Raw genomic sequence first — 7138 nt, forward strand, 5'->3', positions numbered from 1 at the left:
GCTCTCTCAAAAGGTGTGTACAGCAAGGATGATTGTGGTAAACTAACAAGCAAAGACTCAAATAATACAAGACGCTCCAAGCAAAACACATATCATGTGGCGAATAAAAATATAGCTCCAAGTAAAGTTACCGATAGAAGTAGACGAAAGAGGGGATGCCTTCTTGGGCATCCCCAAGCTTTGGCTTTTTGGTGTCCTTAAATTATCTTGGGGGTTCCATGGGCATCCCCAAGCTTAGGCTCTTGCCACTCCTTGTTCCATAATCCATCAAATCTTTACCCAAAACTTGAGAACTTCACCACGCAAAACTTAAAGTAGAAAATCTCGTGAGCTCCTTTAACGAAAGAAAACAAAAGACCACTTCAAGGTGCTGTAATGAACTCATTCTTTATTTATACGCGTGTTATTCCTACTGTATTCCAACTTGTCTATGGTTTATAAACAATTTTACAAGCCATAGATTCATCAAAATAAGCAAACAACAGACGAAAAACAGAATCTGTCAAAAACAGAACAGTCTGTAGTAATCTGTAGCTAGAGCAAGATCTGGAACCCCAAAAATTCTAAAATAAATTGATGGACGTGAGGAATTTATCTATTAATTATCTACAAAAATAATTAACTAAATATCACTTTCCAAATAAAAAATACAGCAGTTCTCGTGAGCGCTAAAGTTTCTGTTTTTTACAGCAAGTTCAACAAGACTTTCCCCAAGTCTTCCCAACGGTTCTACTTGGCACAAACACTAATTAAACACAAAAAAAAAACCAAAACAGAGCATAGATAATTTATTTATTACTAAACAGGAGCAAAAATCAAGGAATAAAAATAAAATTGGGTTGCCTCCCAACAAGCGCTATCGTTTAACACCCCTAGCTAGGCATAACAAGCAAGAATAGATCTAGGTATTGCCATCTTTGGTTAGCAATTCTTCAATGAGGAATCTACCATCTTTAGGAATTTCTTTCTTTTCATTAATTATCAAGCTTTTAGGCACAATATCGAAAAATTCATTTGTAACAAATGGTTCCTTAATGATAGCAAAAAGATTGTGATGAACACTTATAGATTTGAGATCCGCATTTTCCTTACTAGATTATTCACCCTTATTTTTAGGAACGTACATAAGTTTGGCAACTTTAGTGGAGGGATTCGGAGTATTCTTTACGGAATAAAAAGCGGTTCCCAAGTTGGTAATAATATTCTCAAGTTTATCAATCCTAACGGAACCGTGATTTATTTTCTCATTAACTATGGGTTCCTTTTCTTTAATATCTTTCAAAGTAACTCCTACTTTAGATCCATATTGAGAGATTCAGTTGTGGATCTTTTTATCCAAATTTTCAATTAACTCTACAGTAGAAACCTTACTTTCAATAATATCAAGCCTTTGCATTACATGATCCAAAGTTAATATAGTTCCATTAACCAAGAGAGGGGGTGATCCAAATAAATCTAACATAGCATTATAAGAATCAAAAGTATGGCTACCCAAAAAGTTCCCTCCGGTAATAGTATCAAGAACATAATGGTGCCAAGGAGTAATGCCTACATAAAAATTGCGAAGGAGAACTGTAGTAGATTGCTTCCTAGTAGATTTATTTTGAGCATTGCAAATTCTATACCAAGCATCTTTTAGATTTCCCCCTCCCTTTGCTTACAATTTAGAATTTCATTCTCGGGAGACAATGGAGACGATAAGGGACTAGCCATAACGACAAGCAAACAAACACACAAGCAAACAAAAAGCAAGCAGGCAAAAAGAGGAAAATAGAGGGAGGGTAGAGAGAGAGAGGGCAAATAAAATGGCAAGGGTGAAGTGGGGGAGAGGAAAACGAGAGGCAAATGGCAAATAATGTAATGCGGGAGATAAGGGTATGTGATGGGTACTTGGTATGTTGACTTTTGCGTAGACCTCCCCGGCAACGGCGCCAGAAATTCTTCTTGCTACCTCTTTTAGCACTGCGTTGGTTTTCCCCGAAGAGGAAGGGATGATGCAGGAAAGTAGCGTAAGTATTTCCCTCAGTTTTTGAGAACCAAGGTATCTATCCAGTAGGAGGCTACGCGCGAGTCCCTCGCACCTGCACAAAACAAATAAATCCTCGCAACCAATGCAAATAGGGGTTGTCAATCCCTATAGGGCCACTTACGAGAGTGAGATCTGATAGATATGATAAGATAATATTTTTGATATTTTTATGATAAAGATGCAAAGTAAAATAAAGGCAAAGTAAATAACTAAGTAGTAGGAGATTGATATGATAAAGATAGACCGGGGGGCCATAGGTTTCACTAGTGGCTTCTCTCGAGAGCATAAGTATTCTACGGTGGGTGAACAAATTACTACTGAGCAAATGACAGAATTGAGCATAGTTATGAGAATATCTAGGTATGAACATGTATATAGGCATCACGTCCGAGACAAGTAGACCGACTCCTGCCTGCATCTACTATTATTACTCCACTCATCGACCGCTATCCAGCATGCATCTAGAGTATTAAGTTAAAAACAGAGTAACGCCTTAAGCAAGATGACATGATGTAGAGGGATAGACTCATGCAATATGAAAAAAAATCCATCTTGTTATCCTCGATGGCAATAATACAATACATGCCTTGCTGCCCTTACTGTCACCGGGAAAGGACACCGCAAGATTGAACCCAAAGCTAAGCACTTCTCCCATTGCAAGAAAGATCAATCTAGTAAGCCAAACCAAACTGATAATTCGAAGAGACTTGCAAAGATAACCAATCATACATAAAAGAATTCAGAGAAGATTCAAATATTATTCATAGATAGACTTGATCATAATCCCACAATTCATCGGTCTCAACAAACACACCGCAAAAAGAAGATTACATCGAATAGATCTCCACAAGAGAGGGGGAGAACATTGTATTGAGATCCAAAAAGAGAGAAGAAGCCATCTAGCTACTAACTATGGACCCGTAGGTCTGAGGTAAACTACTCACACTTCATCGGAGGGGCTATGGTGTTGATGAAGAAGCCCTCCATGATCGATGCCCCCTCCGGCGGAGCTCTGGAACAGGCCCCAAGATGGGATCTCATGGATACAGTAAGTTACGGCGGTGGAATTAGGGTTTTGGCTCCGTATCTGATCGTTTAGGGGTACGTGGGTATATAGGAGGAAGAAGTACGTTGGTGGAGCAACAGGGGGTCCACGAGGGTGGAGGGCGCGCCTTGGGGGGTAGGTGCGCCCACCTACCTCGTGGCCTCCTATTGCGTGGCTTGACGTAGGGTCCAAGTCTCCTGAGTTTTATTTGATGAGAAAATCACGTTCCCGAAGGTTTCATTCCGTTTGGACTCCGTTTGATATTCCTTTTCTTTGAAACCCTAAAATAGGCAAAAAAACAGCAATTCTTGGCTAGGCCTCCGGTTAATAGGTTAGTCCCGAAAATAATATAAAAGTGGATAATAAAGCCCAATAATGTCCAAAACAGTAGATAATATAGCATGGAGCAATCAAAAATTATAGATACGTTGGAGACGTATCAACTGTCAATCCTGTATTGTTATCCACGGGAGGGTGCTCTGAGGTGTTTTGGATGAGGAGATCCTCACCGCTCTTGGCCACCTGCCGGAGTACCCAACATGCTCTAAGGCTATGTGTTGGTATGGTATCCGCTGTACTATGAATTTTGCAGGGCTCGTTAAGCCATCCCTCCAATACGGTTCCACGCCCTGTAGTGGGCTTTTGCTTCTTTGTAATTGAGTCGGGTGACTTATGAGAGTGCACCCTTTTAGTTCGGACTGGGGGTTTTGTCAGAGACGGATTATCCCAAAATTTTGTTTGAGTTTTCCAAGCGCTTTCCATCGCACAGTACTTTCGTACTATGGCCGCCAGGTCAGCGACGTGCGCTATGTCACGGTGACTTATGGCGTTGAGGATTCCCTTGTCCGTGCAATTGTTGTAAAAGAACAAAATCACGTCTTCCTCATGACAGTCCTTGACCTTGTTCATTACAAGGAGGAATCTGGCCCAATAGTGATGTACTGTCTCTTTGGGCTCTTGCCTAATGTGGGAAAGATCGTTTGTATATGGGTGGGTGGGTGGATTTAAGTCTGGACCTCGACCCAATCTGAGACCCCGGGGCGGGGGAGTTTCCGATCTTGCAAGTTCGGGCTTTGGGATGTTGCCCCGCAGGTTCGGTATGCAACCTGATTCTAGGTTCATGGTTAGGGCGATGTCCTCCCGTGAGCGGGTATCCGGCTCGGAGAGCTCGGGAATCCGGACATAGTTCGTCCTCGGGATACAGGGAGAATCGCCGCATTGCTCTTCCACCACCGCTATCTGATGGGTGACCGGCGGAGAGTTAATTTCCCTTTGGTCGGGTTTAAGCCCAATCCAATCGTATTCCGTAGCGACTCCCAGAGCGGCGATGCGATCCAAGAGCTCGTTCAAAGATGAGAGCTCCATTGGATCCATCTGCTCGGTGAATTTCTAGCCGATGTGGAGGCTATTTTCAATGACCCGAGAAGTCATCATCGGCGCAGCGGCCGAGCGGGCGGTCATGACGAAGCCGCCTAGTCGGAGAGTTTGGCCTACAGCCAGGGTTACCCCAGAGGTGATGTTGTCCTTGACAACGAGACATGCCATCCTTCCCTATGATGACGACACAGTGGAACTCTCAATGAAAGCACCAATGTCGGTGTCAAAACCGACGGATCTCGGGTAGGGGGTCCCAAACTGTGCGTCTAAGGCAGATGGTAACAGGAGGCAGGGGACACGATGTTTACCCAGGTTTGGGCCCTCTTGATGGAGGTAATACCCTATGTCCTGCTTGATTGATATTGATGATATGAGTATTACAAGAGTTGTTCTACCACGAGATCGTAGAGGCTAAACCCTAGAAGCTAGCCTATGGTATAATTGTTTGTTGTCCTACGGACTAAACCCTCTGGTTTATATAGACACCGAGGGGGCTAGGGTTACACAGAGTCGGTTACAAGGGAGGAGATCTACATATCCGTATTGCCAAGCTTGCCTTCCACGCCAAGGAAAGTCCCATCCGGACACGGGATGAAGTCTTCAATCTTGGATCTTCATAGTCCAACAGTCCGGCTGTCCGGAGACCCCCTAATCCAGGACTCCCTCACACACTTTCCCCTCTTTCTTCACAAACTAGCGTGCTTTAGAAAGTAGGCTAGAGTAATTTTAATGTCTAGGCCCTGCCACCATTCTTAGAGTTGAGGCATCAATTGACGATGGACTATACTATGTAGGTTGTCAGAGAGCATGACCCTTCTGGAAGGGATGTCGAACTTTTTTGCAGACACTTGTACTCTGGAGGAAAGGGTCCAACAGTGAAAGGCTTGAAAGGTGCAGAGCTGGCTGGCGGGCTTTTTATCAAAGAGGGCGACTATAAGTTGGTGAAGACGAGATTTAGTGCTTTTTTTGCGACACACCTTGATTCTCTTCTTAAAACACTAGGAATGAAGAACTTGGTAATTGTTGGTAAGCACTGATACACACTGACTGATATAGAAGTTATTTCTTAGTCTTTTTTTGTTTTGTTACAACGATAATCGATTGCTATAATGTCTGTCTCTTTTCTTTAACTGTATCATTACTTGTTTCTTATGACTCCTTTTCCTGTTTATAACTTATCTCATGTTTTCAAATTGCATGTGATGGCAATAACTCTGCTCTTACGAGCATGAATCCCATAAGGGAAAATTTGTGCAATGCAACAATCTTCTTAAAATTTGCAAGGAACAAAGATTGTTTCCATTGCCTGGCTTTAGAACAAATATTGATCCCTTTGTTTATGCTTGATGATTGTCCAATATCACATTGGGCAGCTGCATTTATTGAGATGTGTATATGTGATGATTTTTAGGTGTTCAAACACCAAATTTCATCCGACAGACTGTCTATGACGCTGTGGCATTGGACTATGAGAAAGTTACGGTCCTTACTGATGCAACAGCTGCTGCAAGGCCAGATATCCATTTAGGTGAGTACTCTTTGTTGGAGTATGATGTTCCGCCCTCTCCCATAGTTTAGACTTTTGGAGCAATTGGTTGGAGCATGAATTCAATATGGTATCAGAGCCAAGAGGTCTTGAGTTGAAGACCCTGCTAACGCAGTATTGAAAAAAAGGTTCTGCGGCTTACATCGATCCCACGTTTAAGGACTAAATAAATCTAGACGTGAGGGGGAGTGTTGAAATATATTGCTTGTCTTCCTCCATCAATTCGGACTTTTGGATGAGTTGGTTGGAGCATGAATTTAATACTCTTCTTTCGTGCTAGCCCTTCTATTTTACTCTTCACGTGAAATACTTGTAGAGCTGGCTCTTGGTGATTCCTTATGCATATGTTTAAACTAATGTTAACATGTTATTTGACATAACCGGAAAAGCTTGAAATGTAATTTTTTTCCATGTTAATAAAATTCACGTGTCAAGATCCTTTGTTTCCTCTCATAGGGATGCACTAAGAGCTACACTCAGTTGAAGTCATGGTATGTATAGTAGCGTTGTCCAATTGATTTTCCCTATTGCATAGGTGTTTTTTGTTTAAGTGGCACAATCGAAGCACTTTGTTACCAGAACACACTCACTCAAAGTGTTGATCTGTGTCCACCATAATTTACTAAAAGAAAAGTTTGAGTTGTTTCTACAAATGTAAGCAGACTATTTTGTTTCCAAATAAAAAAACATGGTATTTTGTAAAGAACACAACCATAATGATGCCTCGTGTTGCTAAATGCAATCTTGTCATCTTTGATAGTCGAGAGAAAATGAATATACTTGTTAATTCTCTTTAATTTGTTTCCTATGATTTAGTTTAAGCCGTGACTGAAGGCCTTTGCTTTATGCTACCCAACAAGTATCAGAGATATGAAGACTATCGGCGTGGAAACACCAACCTTGGAAGAGTGGCGTCGTTAGGTTTCAAGGTGGTGTACTTCATTCTCGGCACCGAAGTGACATGCCTAGTGCAACGGAGTCGACAAACGCTCCCTCTCTATTTGGTCCTGACAAGTGTAATTATATTAATATTTGCATATAACTTCTAATCCGTCCAACATAGAGTTAATCATACAGTGTCATGCCATTTCCCTTTATATATGGAGGACTTAAGGCTTGGAGTATGGGTAGAAGCCAACTC

The 7138-nt window shown here is 41.8% G+C and overlaps 1 pseudogene; it reads left to right on the forward strand.

Annotated features, from left to right (window-relative positions):
- Nucleotides 1-6918, forward strand: part of LOC125553772 (putative inactive nicotinamidase At3g16190) — a 46315-nt pseudogene extending 39397 nt beyond the window's left edge.
- Nucleotides 6919-7138: the final 220 nt, after the last annotated feature.

This window comes from Triticum urartu, chromosome 4A, assembly GCF_056163025.1.
Source record: "Triticum urartu cultivar PI428250 chromosome 4A, HENAU_Tu73, whole genome shotgun sequence".
NCBI classification, from domain to species: Eukaryota; Viridiplantae; Streptophyta; class Magnoliopsida; order Poales; family Poaceae; genus Triticum; species Triticum urartu.